We start from the raw sequence: 18,296 nt of genomic DNA on the forward strand, positions 1-18,296 counted from the left end.
GAGTTTGGGGAAAGGTGACTTCTGTCACTAAGTCAATCTATTCGTATGCAATAAAGTAAGATTATTGGTAAGAGTTACAAACATTTTGAAATTGACTTCTGAATCTCTCTCTTTATCTCTTTTCTTTTTTGAGAACTGAAATTTTGGTGGTGCAAAGTGGCCAGCTTATCATCTTGAGTTGCATTTTAGAAAAAGCAATACTGACTCTGAACTTTTTAATGGCAAGTCCAAACCGTATTAACTTTCCTAAAACTGTTGGGGACAGTGTCTGGCAATGGTAGGTGCATAATAAATATTTGCTGAATGATTCTATGATGAAACTGAGAGTCAGAAGAATTCTAAGAAATTATAGAAAAAAGGAGAAAAATTACCCCCTCTGTATACTTAAAGTGTACTGTATAATATTAGTAGTGTACTAATATTGAGAAAGGACAAATAAAGCATTAGTCACATGCTTTGGATTGTGACGAAAACTAAATTCAAATTGATTTAAACACTAAGGAACATTCATTGGCCCATGTAATTAAGTCTAGGAGGGTAGTTCTAAGTTCAGGTATGGCTGGATCTAGGGTTTGTATGGCATTTAAATAATTCTGTCTTTGTGTCTTTCTTTCTCTTTCCACTTATTTGTCTTTCCTTCACACTGGCTTCATTCCAGGCTGTCTGTCTTCACATGGAGATCCTCCTACGGTTATAAGCTTACATCTTTCAGTTTATTAATACCAACAGGAAGAGTTCCCTTTCCCAAATGGTTCTATCAAAAGTCTTCAGGGGCCAGGCCAGTCAGTCCATGTGAACATGGGCTGAGAGTAGGTGGGGAGTGGTTTCCAAAGGAAGCTTTAGGAATGATTACCAGAAGTTAGAGTGGACAGTGGCAGGAGAAGCAACAAAGATCTACTACCAAAGTGAAAGAAAAGGGAAATCTTGCAGCCAAAGAGGCAATTTCTGCTTATAAAATCCCCCTAAAACCTAGGGCACCTCAACTCCAGATCAAGGCTGGGCAGGTCAGTATTCAAAAGACTCCTCTGCTTGTAGTACTGACACTGTAGATATTTGTAGATGTTTCCAAAAGCTCTTTCAGGCTTCCCGAGGCAGCTAGATTTTCCCAAGGCCCCTGAGAAACTCAACAGACTTCTTGGGTGTATAAGAGCTCACAGAACCAGCAGTCACTGCCATGTTTCTGTCCTCACAGACTCTCCAGTTATTGGTATGAAGCCCCAAATGCCCATGGTTCATCCGTAGCTTTTTTTTTTTTAATGTTTATTTATTTGTGTGTGTGAGAGAGAGACAGAGTACAAGCAGGGGAAGTGCAGGGAGAGGGGGAGACACAGAATCTGAAGCAGGCTCCAGGTTCTGGGCTGTCAGCATACAGCCGGATGTGGGCCTCAAATTTGTGAACCATGAGATCAAGACCTGAGGCGAAGCTGGATGCTTAACTGACTGAGCAACCCAGTCGCCCACATCCATAGTTTTAAAAGTCATTCTTCATGTTTCTTAAAGGAACCATGAGCCCAATGTGTGCTTTCCTCTGAAGCTCAAATGCTATAAAGTGAAATAGTAAGTCAAATGGGGTGGCAACTTCAGACAAGTGTGTAGATTCTACTCCATGATGAAGGTAATCAAAGAAACCAACTGCCTTCTTACACTCCACAAAAATGCCTTCCAAACAGATATTTCCCAGCCAGTTGAAAAGTGAGTCAGCTAAAGAACTCCAAAACAATTAAATTAATTGAAAATACATTTCATAAGAGAAATTGGATAGATTATTTGAGGTCACGAGCATCTGCCAATGAGTATTTACCTCAGCATTTTCAGCTTTACTTTGCTTCCCCACTTGTAGCATTTCTGAAATCCACTTATTTCTCCTTTGTGTGTAAATTCTGAAAATGTGTGTTTCTATTATGGCTCCATAAGACCACTATTTACCCCCTTCACAATTTTTGTCATATGTGCTATATCGTCAGGGATCAGTGAAGGAAGGAGAAATGTCTCTAGGTATTTCTAGCAGAAGGTGATTTAATACAGGGAAATAAGTGCTCACAAAATGGTGAGAAGAATGGAAGTCAGAGGCACCAGTGGGATCTTGGTTTCAATGTCAAAGTCAAAAAACTATGGTTATCACATTTCCACTCTTGTTGCCTCCATAATTCTGTCACTCCTGTGAGGTTGCTAACTGGAAAGTAGAACCCTGAGTCTGACTCCTGCATGCGCTCAAAATGTTCAAAGCTTACTATAACTGCCTTTACTGCAGCAAGTCTGCCTGCACTTTATTTCTGCCTCACAAAACTCAGGCAACTGCATCTAACTGGCACAGCATAATTCATATCCAGAGCCCTAACAGCAAGGGCATCTGGAAAGTGTAATTTTAAGACTTCCCTCCTTAGAGAGAAAAGAAGAGGTTGAGAGAATGAATCCAAGAATATGTCACTCACTTTACAAATTAAAGTTGTTTTTTTTTTAAAGAAGACCTTATATTTATACTGTAAATGAAAATCCAGGATCATTTTCCATTAACAGAAGGTATTTGTCAAAATAAATGCAAGGAATTTTTTTGCCTTACATTTACCAAAAATATTTTTCCTCCCTGAGAGAACAGAGTAATTATAAAAGGCTCTTTTTCCCCAGGCTTTCCCCAAACTGCACCATTCCCCTATGCTACCCTCATTTATATACTTTGTGTGAGCCAAAAGCCAATATTTGCAATTAAATGACAGGTCATGTGTGAATTAAAGCAGACTTCTATGCCAAGTCATATTCAAACTTTCCTCTTTTTTCCTGGTTTGGGAATGGAGAGGATCACACAAAACTGGTCCCATCAGCAATGTGCATCAGTGTACTTTGGGAAATGCTTTATTAGATTGTAATCAGTTTGAAAGTGCTTTTATCTCTTCCTCTGCCTTAAGTTCTAGAATAGACCTCACATTTTTTTCATCCAACCTGGAGTTACAAATATGAGAAGGAAAAATATCAGGAATGGTGACTCAGGGAATTTGGGGGAGTGAAACAAAGACCAACAGTCAGTTTAAAGCAGGGTCTTATTGTCTTTGCCTAAAGTGGGAGGTGGGGGACTGGGACTCACTCCTACAGGTTGAGCTATAAGTTCTGGACAAGAGTTGTCCACTTAACCAACTCCTTTCCTGGTGCTTTGAGTCTACCCTTCATGTTACCAGCTGACCAAACCCATCTCTGCCATAAGGACCATTGTTTTCTCCTTTCTTTCCTCCACATCCCCTTGGTCAGCCCACCCCTTATCCTCCCATCCCCACTCTACTTCATTCCCCACCCCACCCCCCCCACACACACAGCTTCAGTACACCTCATTGTCTGCCTTTCAGGAGCTCCATGAGTGTCTGTTTTGTTCAAAGCAGAATCTATAGCATCTAAAAACTGCTTGTGATAGACATTCAATTCCCACTAGTTGAAAGAATAACAAATGGGTGAGTGAGCAGTCAGTCTGCTTGGCTCAGCCAGGCTAACCCAGAAAGAAACCTGAACTATCTCAGACTCATTCTGCACTTTACTGTGTTTCACAGAACATCAGATTGATCAAAAGTATTTATAATGGAATGCACTCCAGGCTCTAGACTACATGAATCAAATATAGGCCTTCAAGTCGTTATAAACTGAATTTTGAGATAATGTTGGTAGTTTCCCCTTTTGTCTTAGAGAATGAAGAATTGGATTGAGCTTTGACTCCACTATCTCCTGGGTGGCAAGTCACTTTCATTTCTGAGCCCCAGTTTCCTCACCTGTAAATTGGGGGAGGATTTACTCTTTGCTTAATTCACTACCTGCTGCATGGTTCATGTGAAATTAGGCACTTACCCATGTATTTTATCATTGAAGAAGTAGTTTTCTGAGTGCCTACTGTGTGCAAGTCTTTTAAATGTCATCTTCTTAGTGTGGCATTTTATTTTATTTTAAAAATTTTTAATTTTTTCTTTATTTATGAGAGAGAGAGAGAGAGAGAGAGAGAGAGAGAGAAAGAGCATGAGTGGGAGTGAGAGAGAGGGAGACACAGAATGTGAAACAGGCTCCAGGCTCCAAGCTGTCAGCACAGAGCCTGACACAGGATTTGAACTCGCAAACTGTGAGATCATGACCCGAGCCAAAGTCGGATACTTAACCGACTGAGCCAACCAGGTGCTTCTAGTGTGCATTTTATAATCAACTTATGTAACATTTCAGTCCTACTTTTTCAACACTGCTAGTCCTCCCTTCTGCTTTATTTTTCTAACAAGTGCTTTCATTTTAAAACTTAATATATGTTTTATTGATTTAATCATTTACTATAATTATCTATTTAATTTGTATTGTGTATCTCCCCCTGCTAGGTTTTAGGCTCCATGAGAGGGGATGATGATTGATTGATTGATTGATTGATTTTGCTATTGTCTTTCCAGAGCCTGTCCCCTAGTGGGCACTTAATAAATAATGTTGAATGAATAAACAAATATCCCATGCTCAGAGTATAAGTGCTGATATAAACCAGCCTACTATGAAACCCAAATGTATTCTTTTATTAGAGAAAACTCACTAAAGAATGCGTATTCTATACAGAGGGCTGGAGTTACATTGAAGGAACAATTAGGAGGCCAGTATATAATCCAGACAAGAAATGACAAAGAAAATAAGGAGACAATTAGAAAATATTGAGGAAATAGAATTGTAGCGCGTGGCTCCTTGGATATGAGGTGTGGTGGGGAATAGTGAAATCTACATTGAATTCCTAGTCTCTGGGCTGGGCAACTGGGTGGATGAAAATGATGCTCACTGATATGAGGATACCAGTGAAGGAAATGGTTGTTTGAGGACATGCATGAGGAGAGAATTTATGCCGGGTGCCAATGGGCCAACAGATGTTCACTGAGAGGTTGAATACATGGCTCTGGGCTTAGAAGAGAAATTTAGGCTGGGGATAAAGATTTGAAAGCCATAATCCTAGGCTCTAAGGACAGCATGCAGAGTAAGGATAGGGAAGGGTCAAGGGGACACAGTCATTTGGGATAAATATTCTTATCCCACCTCTCCATAGATGAGACCACTGGGAAGTGCCCAATTATCCTCAAAGATTAGCTTTTTATCTGTTCCATTTGAGACCCCAGAGTTCTGCACCATGGATAATGGAAAAGACTTTCGTGTACTTAAAATCCAAGACTACTATAGCCTTTTTCAGGCCAAATACCCACAATTATTTTACTTTCTTAACAAAAACGATATGCTAGATAGTTCTGGGGTTGGGGGCCAGAAAACTTGGGGGGGCTGATATAGCTTAAGATCTCCCATGGCTAATGGGTGACCTTGAACAACACATGGATTTTTCTGTCAGTTCATTTCCTCATCTGTGAAATTATGGTGTTGACCTCCATGAGGTTCTTGGAAAGATGTATCAGGAGCATTTGAGTGATTAAATAATGAAATCTAGAGTAGATATTCATTAAAGATCTTGCAAGAATCCAGTTTCTATTCCATTCCAATAATACTTTGTTGTTGGACCCATTCCAGTTCCTGTATATATTCTTTAAAGCATATAGATGCCTAAACAGTACACAGAGCTCTCTAGTGTGGTCATGACTAATGCAGCAGAGTACATAAAAAGGTAGAAGAAAATACAGACTCTATACCCCTGTTGTAGGCTGCTGGCTATTGCCAAGCTGCTAGTGATTTATTTAGCAGTCTGGTTGCAAAAACACAGGACTAAACCATTTGCATTGATACTTTAGGTTTTCTTTAAAAGTAATTAACCCAAATTAAGACAATATTCACCAAAGGTTCTGAAAACAAAACAAAACAAAACAAAGCAAAACATAGCAATAAAATCACCCTTCTACTGATTTAATAGAAGATTTCTTAAAAGTAGCTAAAAAAAATTGGGTATTTATGTTGTGTGCTTTCCCAACTAAGATCTTAATATGCTTTGCAAACTTGACTCAAATGCCAATGGTACTTCCCCCTCTGTGTCTTTCAAAAAAATGGAGCTAGTGAGAACTGAAGAAACATGGTGGTATTGAAAATGTAGTCTTTGAAGTTCATGTGTGTAACTGTAGTATATTATTGTTTAGCTGATTCCCTATCCTTCCTCTCCCCCCCCCACCCCTGCCAACCTCCAAGGTAAGTGTGTACTTTCCTGTCCAATTTATATTGACCTTGACCATGTGCTTGTTTAGACCAATGGAATATGTAAGTGACAGTGTTACTGCTGCTTGATATCTTTCTGACATTTGATACTTTCAGCTTCTCCCTCTTTGAAATGGGGTCTTATCCTGAGGTTGAGATACTGCATGGTTCTGCTAATGCTTCTGGACACTTTTTCCTCTATCATGAGAAAGGTGTCTCCCTAGTAGCTGCTCTGTTTTCAGCCTGAATCTCAAAATGAGATTCATGGAGCAAAAATGCCCCAGTGTACCTACAGATGCAACATGGTCCTAGCCAACTGGTAGACTCTCAAGCATAAGAATAAGTGATTGTTGTTTGAAATCTCTGAATTCCACATGAGTGTGTTAAGCAATATGATTGTGTCAATAGTTACTGAGTATTATTTGGCATAACAACATTTCTTGTAGATTTAACCCCCCGTGAGATCTCTTGTCTCTGTAACTACTCTGTACAGGGCCTAATTGACTTGGAGCAGATATCAAGACAAAGTTGTACTTAGCAAAAAATTGGTTTACAATTTCTTAAAGCTCAGAAATCAATTTTACCTCTCTAACAGTTGACCATTTTTAAGGTCTAGTTCTCAGCCAAAGGCAATTTTTCCTCTTAGGGATATTTAGCAATGTCAGGATGCATTTTGATTGTCATGACTCAGGGTGGGGGTGCCACTGGCATCTAGTGAGTAAAGGCCAGGGATGCTGTTAATATATAGCTCCTCGCAACAAAGAATTATCCAGTCACAAATGTTAACAGTGTCAAGGTTGAGAAAAGCTGGCTCAACCCTATATTTCTTTCTCTTGGGGCATATCAAATTTATCTTTGGGCAGCACAGCATTAAAACTGATATCACTCATTAGGAATAAATAAGAAAACTCGGCCAAGTATATGATATCATTCCAGATAGCCTCCTAAAGAAAGACAAGAATTCTTTTATTGTTTGTTAACCCACTGAAAAACATAGAGCAAAAGTAATTATTTGCTCCCTTTTTGAGATTTAAAAATCTCTAATTGGATTAAAAAAGGATTTCCTTTTTTACCAGCACTTCAGGATATTTCTGTATTGCTCAGAAATCAGAGGCCTCATGATTTAGTTATTCATTTACTCTCTCATCCATTCAAATTATTTATGGAGCACCTACCTTGTGCCAGGCAATCTTAGGATTTCTTGTTCCAAGATGTCAGGTTTAATTCTGTTTGTTTTGTTTTGATTGAAATGGAGTATATAAGAGTGTGTGTTAAAGTTCACATTTATTTTAAAACACCCCAAGAGTAAATATAATCTTTCTGTTCACCCTGCACCTTTGAGCACCCCTTCCTATGTTATGAACTTCAAAAAGAAATGGAGCCTGCCTTTTGCTAGAGATATATAAGATGTATTATCTCACCCTCCCTTATGAACAACTTAATACAACTGTGTAGAACTTTGTATTAGACTCTAGTGGGTCCTGGTAATGCCAGAGGTAGTTGCAAAAGTTTTAGTGGTAGCAATATAAGCACAGCTTCACTTTACAGACATATTTCTCAGTGTGTTTTATGTTGGTTTATTTAATAAGCAAATATTTCATATGCTTTGTTAGTAAGAGGCATCCAGCAGAATCTGATACTACTGGTGAATGAAGACAATTTTTAAGCTGAAGAACAATGGCAACACCAAGAGAGAACTGCTGGGCAACAGGCTTTTATCTACCTGAAACAGAAGGAATTTTCTGGCAAATCCACAGATCCATTTGGGTCCTTGAAAATGTCTAATGTAGCAAAAATATCCTCACCTCCAATTGCAGGCTCCAGAAGAAGTCTCTGTTATGAAATGTCCTGTTCCAGCCCTCTAAGCTCTGCCATTTTGAAGCCACAGTGAGCTATATCCCAGTGAGCCAGGGGTTGGAGAGCTAACGACTCAAGCAGGAAGATAGTGCAGAACCTGACCCAGAGATGAAGGTGAAGACAACACACAAATGTTGTACTTTTCCGGCCTCAGTGAACTGAAATCATGTCCTTTTTTTTTTTTTTTTTTTTTGTTAATTTGATTTTGCTGTTTGGATTCAAACCCAGTATCTTCTTCCAATAATGCTCTTTTCTGTACCCAGTCACAGAAAGAGTAGAAGACAGCTAGCAGGAAAACAATGGTCTGACACTTAAAGAGAAAATCAATGGCAGATGTCTTCCTTTATGTTTTCTCAGCTAATCTACAAAAACCATGTGGGAAGGCTTAGTTCCTATTTTTCAGGTAAGAAAACTGAAGCTCCCAGAGGGCAACTAACTTGAATTTTAATTGAGGCATGTCTGATTTTCAGGTCTATATTCTTTTTCATTAACTACAAAAGCTAATGTTGACTCTCTTTTATGACCTGTTAATATTCAAATCAATATGATTTTTTTTTGTCATGGAAAAATCCAAGCTCTAGCAGAAGGGAGGAAGCAGGGAACATAAATTCAGCCCCTTCAAATCACATGGAGAGGCAAGGAATCTGCTCTGAGTTTGCAAATTTGATTTTGAGGACTCCAGGCATGGGAACTGTGTCAGACTCAATATATCCGCTCATGGGCCGATTAGGACCAGGTGACTGCCAAGCTGTTTACTGTCCTCTTCTGACCCACCTGCTCCACTCACAATCATTTTGCAGCCAGAAGATCAGTGAGGTAAAGGTGGCCTTGTGCCCTCTGACTTTTGCCCTCTGCCTTCTCTCTGGGTTTTTTGACACCACATTGGTGGCAACCAGTGGCCACCTGCTTATAGACACAAGTCATCTAAAGTAATAAAACAAGAGGTAACTGGCCAGAGCCAGCCATTGAATTTTTAAGGTCTAAGCCTTTCTTCAAGAAAACATGGTTTCTTCAAAGAATCAGATGGAATGTAGCAGGTACATGTGGGGACTCTGGAACCACATTATTCAAACCCTTGAGCAATCATTGCCTATTCTATTTACTCACTGTGTGCTGTTGGAGATTTTACTTCACCTCTTCAATGCCTCAATTTCCTGATCTGTAGAACAGACTCATTTATTCGTTTCACATATGTTCTGCCATGTACCACAACCTTGATTCCATGTGCTGGGGATGGAGCATACACAAAACCAACCAGGTCCTTCTGTTCTCATAGAGGAGACAGAAGATAATAGATTTGTTTGTAACATAACTTCACATAGTGCTAAATGCCATAAAATCAAATAAAACAGAGGAAGGGATGGAGAGTTGAGGGAAGGGATGGCAATGTTACAAAGAGCAGAGATGGAAGGCTCTCAGAGGAGATAAAACACAGACAATATCAGAATGATGTGAAGGGAGGGAGCCACACAGTATCTGAGGCAAGAGTATCCCAAGAAGAGGGAGGAGTAATATAAAACAAAATATAACAATTGTACCCACTTTATGGGAGTCCATGCAAGTTAAATGGGATAATACATATAAAATGACACCATAGCAACTACTCTGTGAAGGTTAGCTCTGCATACATCTTAGAATCTGAGTTGAAAGAATGGTAAAGTTCTATTCCAACCTTTCCCTTATAATGCAGGTGTTTCCTCAAAGAATCAAGGAACTTCAGCTTAAGTACCTGTCATGATGAGCTCCTGACTCAAGAAGAAAGGTCTTGCCTCCATTGTTGGGTAGCTTTTCCTTGTGAGGAAGTGCCTCCTTCCACTGAACTTACACCCTATCCAGGGAATCACAAAAACTTACTGGCTCTCTGTTTCACAGGACAACATCTCCAAAGTTCGAAAATGGATTTCCTCTGAGCTCGATCAGTGCCTTCAACCTTTATTTACCTGTATGGCTTCCGGATTTCTCACACTTTCATTTGATCATCTCAAAAACACAGTAAAATAGGCTCAGTCTCTGAAAAGATGGAGGCAAATGATGAGATTAGCATTTGAGGCTCAAATATCCCCACTCGAAAGCTCTTCCATAAAAACACAGCCCCCAGATAAAGAGGAATATGTCTACTCTTAGTGGTGTGTGCCTGCCCCTACCTGCCATCTTGCTCAGGCATAAACCCAGCCTGCACCAATTTGAAATCACATCCATGATAATGGTTAAGAGAAGTAGTTGACTGACCAGTGCTTCTGGTGTCCTGGAGATTAGAGCAGAGAAGAGAGAAGAGGGTGGCCATGAGCAGTGGTGGGTTTAGGACAGATGATATTGCCATGTTATTAATTAAGCATCAGATCAAAGGGATCAGAATAGAGCTGATGAGTCAAAGATCTTAGGTTCCATTTCCTGTGAGCCAGCCAGCTGGGTCCTGCTACTCAGCATCTGCTCATCTCCTTACCCTGCTGGCTGCCTCATAAAACAAGCCATGGCTGCAAAGCTTAGAGGGTATGGACGACTCACCACTCAGCACAAACCCATCCCTGCTGCTAGAAAATAATCTCAAGGAGAAATCTGCCTGATGGTAGATGACTTGGGCCAGGTTGTCTTTAGAACTTACCTACTTTCAAGGAGATTCTCCTTGGTATGACTTCTGAAAGGATGGACAGGTTTTATCACTATGGAGTGCGGGCCTGAATTTTAAGCAACACATTCAATGGCATTGTGAAGTTCTGTATCATTTTTTTCTGATAAAATTAATGGACAAACATAGACATTGGGACAGTAAGTAGAAAGAGGAGATAACACTAACAGCAGTCATGTTTTGATCTGTTTATTTGTTTCAGTTTTTATATTTAGAACAAAAATCTTAATTCTTAAATTGGACGTAGGAAGGGTGAGTGCAAGAAAATTGAGGCACCGATATTAAGCAATAGTCACAGTACAGGCGGCCTCTAACTGCAACTTCACAGTGATTTATCTGCTCTCCTGAACTGGCTTGATAAAGCAGCCACCCCACTGATGTTCAGATGATGCCACTCCAGGACTCAATTTGCTGGGAGCTGCCAACTGGCTGAGTAACTGCTGGAAAATAATGAGCCAGTTTCTCATTGGTCATCTATTTGACTAGCAGGCAGGTTGGGCAAGGCCAGGAATCTTGTGGGGGCAGATCCATTCCAGGATACAAGGCCATCTGACCTTCAAGTGGTTCAAACTGGGCAAGTTGCCATTTGGGGATCCTGACACTGGCAACCACAAAAATTTGCCGAGTCATCCTACCTGACTCAAAGCTTTTGCTATTGTGGAAAATGTGTCCGCAAGATTTTACTGCCTTCTGGAGCTTGAAGATTTTTTTTTTTTAACTTGGCAGAAGTGGGAAATTACTATTCCCTGAGCCCTCTGTACCCAGCTAAAGTCCAGTCATTCTTGAGAGCCAAACTCATGCATGGGTATGTTTTGGATCACTGAAGTACACGATAATCTCTCTCACCCCTAAACTCCTACAGCTTCCACATCAGGGAGTCCACATCAGTGGTCTCAAATTTTACTTGGAAAAAGTAAAAAGTAAAAGTGCTTGAGGGACTCAGTTAAAAAACAGGTACCTATTCAGCAAGTCTGGGGTGTGGGACATGGGGGATAGTCTGAGACTCTGCATCTCACACAAGTTTCCAGTGAATCCACACTTCTGTAGCAAGGATCCGCTTCTTTGACAAGAGAAATGGGCTGTCTGTGATCTTGCACAAGTCTCCAGATGTGTCTGAATCTTCACGAGGGCTTGTATTCTCTTCCTTCTTACCCTCTCTAGCACCTCGCACATTGCTATGTGAGCACGCAGTGCTGATACATATCTGCAGAATAAAGAAACTCCTATATGGTAGAAACTCTATTTCTCATTAGCACAATGACTCATGCACAAGTGCTTAATAATTATTAATTGAATGAATGGATGTCCTCTATGGGGACAGTGAGAGACTAACAAAAAAGAGAAGACAGAATCTAAGGTCTGGCTTAGATTTTAAGTTTTGGCTGCTTGAATCAAACAGGTAGAAAAATATGGATGCAAATTCAGGAAACAGGGTGTCTGGAATTAACTGATTTACACCCTAGTCATAGGGCATCTCACACATCGATAGACCAATTTCTGTCATGGAGATTTAAAAATTTTTTTTAATGTTTATTTATTTTTGAGACAGAGAGAGACAGAGCATGAACGGGGGAGGGTCAAAGAGAGAGGGAGACACAGAATCTGAAGCAGGCTCCAGACTCTGAGCTGTCAGCACAGAGCCCGACATGGGGCTCGAACTCACGGACCGTGAGATCATGACCTGAGCCGAAGTCAGACGCTCAACTGACTGAGCCACCCAGGCGCCCCTGTCATGGAGATTTTTAAAAGCATCTCCACTGTCATGAGAAGGTTTGATCTGTACCGTCTGGGGAACTGTGTAGAGGCCCATAGTCATGACAGGGAAAGAGCATTTACTCAGTAGAGCTTAGTGGGAAAGAAGCCCTATGGTGCGTAAGAAACTGTTCATCCTCAAACAGTGATTTCTGACTGATTCTTTTCAGTGACCTCTGTCTCCTTCTTTCTCTACTTCTGACCACCTACCAACACATACAACACACAGACTAGTTTTTGACCATGGCCTGGAAACTGATCCTCATTCTTGCATAGCTTTATCTGCTAAGAGGTTGGATCAGTGTCCTTGCCACACAACTGGACCCTGACTGAATAAACAGGCCACAGCTGTTCATAGAAAGGGGCAACCATCTCCCAACATGGGAGAAAGAAAGCCACTGAGGGTTGAAGGATGAAAGTTATGGAAATTGGGCAGTAGGAAGAACCCAGGTTAAGGCAATGGTTCTACTCTTTAGACTTAAGGAGAAGTTTGGGCCCCTACTCCAACTCCCTACAAGCTTCTTCACCTGTCCTAAGTAGCTCTCTCTAACCTATGGTAACTCCTCCCTTTGTCTGTTCTAGAACCTCTGCCATTAGAGCCATCCTTTGGAGTTAGGAAAAATCAGACATTGGCTTTGGAAGGCCACTGTTAACTGTACCTTTGACAACTGGCATCTGTAGAGGTGGTGAGGGAGGAGGCTGTAGTTTTCCTTGGAGTATTCCTATGTCAGCATCCAAATAGACAGAGCCCTGGGTATTTTCCAGCTCCCTCCAGCTGGATTTGAGGGAAGGCTATAGAGTCTCAGTATGTGACACTGATCTGAACTCTGAGCCTTACTGAGCCAGAATCATCCTGGCTGTCAGACAGTCACAGGGCTCAGGGTCAAGGGGGAATACCCAGATGTCTCTAGGCCAGATGAAGTAAGTCTGCAGCTTGGAGCTGCTTTTAGGCGGGGCAGAATGGATGGTGAAACCCTAGGGTCCTCAGAACCTACAGATGTATACAAGAATGCCCTGGGCTGCACCTGTCTCAAGTTACTGCACCCAGCCTTCCAGCGAGCTCTGCAGTCTGGCTGGCTTTGTTTGCTGCAGAGCTGTGTCCCCTCTGGCTCAGGTGGTGTCAGTCCTCTGCAGGGGCCCAGCAAAGGTGCACCGGGCAGCCTCCAGTTTCCCTGCATAGCTGAGAGCACTGCAGTAAGGGCACAGTCCAGCTCTGGGCTGGCTGCCAACAGCCTCTTGCAGACTGCGTCACAGCAGAGACCTCTTGCTTGCCGGCAAGGAAGGAATAAGACAGCGATGGCAGGAACTTGTAGTGTGTCTCTGATGCTGCTTCAAATGCTTTCCATGCCTCTCTGCTGTTTCATGTGTTTCCTCATTCCCTTTCCTTTCCTCCATCCCCCACCCCCACCATGTCACCACATCTGTGTCCTTCTGATGACTCTTCAGGCTAACGTCCAAAGAGAGTGACCCAGACTATAATGCAGCCTGTCAGGACAGTGCTTTCCAGGGAGAAACAGGCTGGTTGACCTGATGACACACTAGGCATGTCAGTGAGTACCAGTGTGAAATAACGGAAAACTAGCAGTTTTCATCTAGAGAGCTTACTCCAGCACGGAAAGAGCAGGGTGCCCTTGGTACATCAAGTACATCTTTCTGTGTCTTGATTTCCCCATCTGTAAAATGAGAACAATTTCTTCTCCCATATCTGTTTTATGGGGTCTTGTGAGTATCAAGAGGGATACTAGAGGGCTTCATAAACTTTAATGTGCATGAGAATTACATGGGGATGTTGTGAAAATACAGATCTTGATTCCATAGTTCTGGGGTAGGGAGACTGCATTTCTAACAAACTCCCACATCAGTGGATGCTGCTGGTCTGGAGATCACTCTGAGTAGGAGGGGCTAGCAAATAAGAGGACAATTTAAGCATTACAAAGCACCAGGAAACTGTAACAATTTAATTATTTTATGTATTTGCCCTTCTAAAAAGCAAATTTGCATCTTAAAAGAAGTCTTCACATCTTTAATTCAAATGAATGTCATTATTTTAGGCATCTCAGATGGCTACCGGAGAGAAAATGTAAAGAGGGACTGATTAACATTTCTGTTGTCACTGAAGCTGTCTCTTCCCTTCCTTTCCCTTTTCCTTCTCTTTCCCTCCTCCCAGAAAGAAGATTGAATCTGGATTCAAATGCAGTTTCTTACATAAGCCTGTGGCCAACAGGTGACCAAGGATGCTGAGACATTACCTGGGCCAGGTAATGGACAAAAGAGAGGTTGATTGAAAGCCACTGTTTTCTCAAAAGAAAGAGAATGTGTGTGCACCAAAAGGCATGTACAAGACTTTGATAGCAGCACTATTCATAAAGTCAAAGCTGGAAAGAGCCCAAATGTCTAATAGCAGTAGAATAAATAAATCATGGTATATTTATACAATAGAATACTACATTGACAAAAAAAGAACAAAATACTGTATCATGTACCCTCATATATGAATCTTACAGATGAAATGCTGAGCAGCAAAAGTCAGACATAAGAGCATATGCCATATGATTCCATTTATATGAAGTCCAAAAACAAGTAAAACTAAGAATAGGGTTACTTCTGTATGGAGTTGACTGGGAATGGGCATAAGGGAGCCTTCTGGGTGCTGGAAAGATCCTTCATACTGGCCTGGGTGCTTGTACTACCAATTCACTGCTATGGATTCTTCAGATTTGTACAAATTACTATATGCTTGCTACATTCTAATATAGACATTTTAGAGCTACAAAAAGAGAAAACCTGTTTCTAATTTTACCCCCGATTTTCACATTTCTGGGTTCTGTTTTCCTTCTTTTCTTCCATCCCACATCTTTCATAAAATGGAAGCCCCTGTTGGCCAAATCAGTCAACTTCCCTGATTTGCTCCCTGCTGGCTTCGCAGGTACTTTTGCTAGACCTTAAAACAAAAATAAAACTTGCTTTCTCATCACTTCCCCTGTGACTGCACAAGAGGCCTCAGGCTGTGTAGTTTGCTGCTCACAGGTTCCCCTCTGAGCTCAAAACCTGCTCCTGCCTCAAGTGCTGTGCTCTGACCACCAGAACCCCTGCTCTCTCTGTGGCTGTCAGTTGCAAACCTGTCTCCTCAAGACCAGGATCAGACATGCAGAGCTGTTTACAGTTTGTAGTTTAATGCATGTGTCCCATGTTTGGGTTTCTCCAAGAAGGGTCTGAAAGCTGTGGGGTATCAATTAACTGTTATCACAGTGCTGCCTAATAGGTCACCCCAAAACTCAGTGTCTTCAAACTACAACCATAATTAGGTCTCAAGGTTATGAGTCAACTGGGTTGTCTTTCGGTTCAGGGCCAGGCTCTGCTGATCTCAGCTGGGGTTGCTTGTGAGTCAGTGGTCAGTTGGAGGATGAGTGCTCTAGGATAACCTCGCCCCCATGTTTGGTGGTCAGCTGGCTGCTGTCTGGGGAAATGACATGGCTGGGTCATGTGTCTTCCATCCTCCAGGAGGCTAGCCTGGGCATTGCCGTATGGTGGTGGCTGGGGGTCCAAAAGAGAAAGGAGAGGTGCTCAAGGGCTCTGGATGTCAGGCCTGGAACTGGCAAAACTATTTGTTTTCCTTGACTCTATTGGTCCAAACAAGTCCAGCCAAGGTTCAAGCTGCAAACATGCTCTACCTCTAAATTGGAGGAACTGCAAAATCACATTGCAATGAGAGTGCATACAGAGATGGGAAGAAAATAAGGGCCATTTTTTTTTTTTTTGTAATCAATCCACTACATGTGGCTGGGGCATCAAGACAGTAGCATCGAGAATAGTCTTTTTCCTATTGCAAAGCATCTATTGGGTAGCAGCTGCTACCCAGGCTTCCCAGGCTACACCCTTGACCCTGGCCCCATAAAAACAGTCAAACCTGTCCTTGAGCTCTCTTTTATGCTTAATTCCTTTGGGGCTCAGCAGGCTGTTTTAATACTGACTGGTCAAACAAATGTGTGGCAATGTGGGTGATCACATAAAAGGAGCAGTCTTAAATATTTGTACTCATTGGAAGCTGTTTTAGTTCAAGTTCCCTAGAAAAGCCTGAAATGGGGATTCTTGTCAAGTGATTTGTTGGGGGAAGATTCTCAGGAAAAGGGGAGGGGACTAGGCATGGATATGGTCAGCCCTGGAGATCAGAATTGTCCTACCCTTGAGACCGGGAAACTGGGCTTTCTTGTCCTCATGTCAGTCAGCCACTGGCTATGGCTGGCCTAGGTGAGGGGTGGCACACATCTCCACTGTTGTGGTGTCCATCAGCTTCAGGCAGTTTTCTAGAGAATATAGCTGTGAGCTCTCAGAGTAGGTGGGAATGGGCATTTAGCCTGGGAAAGAGGGTCCAGAGTAGACCCCAACTATATCTATTACAGAGCGATACTATTTAAAAATTAAATTCTGAACCCAAAGAAGAAATAGACAAAAATTAGAGGTGGCTTACACATTCTGATACCAATTCCAATATGGGGAAAGGGGCTCAGGTTCCCACACTATGAAACAATTCTTGGACACCAACTTGGTGTTCAACATTCAATTCAATTTCGAAACTATCTACTTGAGATAGTGTCAGATACCACAGGTTTTGGGCTCAGTCCTATGAGACTGCCCTCTACTTCACGAGCCAGCCAATCACAAGTCCAGGTTATTACCTGTACTTTGGGCCAAGTAGCTATACTTTGCAGGTTCTAATGACTCCCTACTTGTGTTTGAGTAATTTACTAGCATGGTTCACATTTACAGAAACATTTTACTAGGTTATGAGTTTATTATAAAAGGATATAACTCAGAAGCAGCCAGATGGAAGATAGGCACAGGGCAAGATATGGGGAAAGGACAAGTAACTTCCATGTCCTCTCTGAGTATGCCACTCTACCCCAAATCTCCACGTGTTCACAAACTCAGAATCTCTCCCAACCCTGTCCTTTTGGTTTTTTGTTTGTTTGTTTGTTTGTTTGTTTTTAATGTAGGCTTCATTACATAGACATGATTGATTGAATCATTGGCCATTAGCAATTGATTCAACCTCCAGCCCTTCCTCCCTCCCCAGAGGTTAGGGGGATGGGACTGAAAGTTCCAACCCTCTAATCACCTCATTGATTCTCCTGGCAAGCAGCCCCCATCCTTAGGTGCAGTCCAAAAGTCATCTATTAACATAAAGACACTTTTATTGCTCCCATCACTTAGGAAATTCCAAGGGTTTCAGGAGCTCTGTGCCAGCAACAAGGACAAAGACCAAGTATATATTTCTTATTATAAATCACAATATCACAAGGTTTGACAACTGTCTAAATGTTTGATGAGTTGTAATGTCATGTAAAGAAACCTATTGTATAGGCAGATCTAGGATCCATCATTGGGCCCTCCATAAAAGCAGATTTGTACTTAAATAAGGGGAGAACTTGCACAATTAGAGTCATATATGAACATGAAAAGGTCTGTTCTAGGAATAGAGAGTTTCCCAAGAAGTGACTGGACACAATTTGGCAGGAAGATAGTATAGAACATTAGTTATGTTCCTCAAAGAAAGAAAGAGATGTTAGCTAGGAGTTCTTGACCAGAGATTTAAGAAAAGGTGTACAATGGAGACAGTTGTTCAGGACAAATACTCTTCTTCTATTTATACAGGGCTTTGACTTGTTTATTATGAATGAATCCTCTGTTCATTACCCCCATGGGCCACATGCCTAGTGAGAAGTGGATAGAAGGGATCTTGCAATCAGAATGAGCCCTGGTGCACATATGGCACCAGCCATGAAGGAGAAGAGAAAGGTGGACCCTAAAAGAATGATCAAGATAGAACCTAATAAGAAAGATCACTGGGTATATCCCTCTCAAAGGGACATAGTACTGGTCCACCGTCCAGTACTGGCTCTGAGTCTTACTGGAAATACACTCTCAAATATGTAGGTCTTCTGCT

The 18,296-nt window shown here is 41.6% G+C and overlaps 1 long non-coding RNA gene across 1 annotated transcript in view; it reads left to right on the top strand.

Moving 5' to 3' along the window:
- LOC131485420 (uncharacterized) overlaps nucleotides 1–18,296 on the top strand; it is a 165,714-nt gene that overhangs the window by 66,455 nt on the left and 80,963 nt on the right. The window contains exon 3 of the long non-coding RNA XR_009248836.1: nucleotides 14,520–14,610. This is a non-coding gene — a long non-coding RNA (uncharacterized LOC131485420). The remainder of the gene's footprint in view (nucleotides 1–14,519; nucleotides 14,611–18,296) is intronic.

Source organism: Neofelis nebulosa, chromosome 9 (assembly GCF_028018385.1).
Source record: "Neofelis nebulosa isolate mNeoNeb1 chromosome 9, mNeoNeb1.pri, whole genome shotgun sequence".
Classification (NCBI taxonomy): domain Eukaryota; kingdom Metazoa; phylum Chordata; class Mammalia; order Carnivora; family Felidae; genus Neofelis; species Neofelis nebulosa.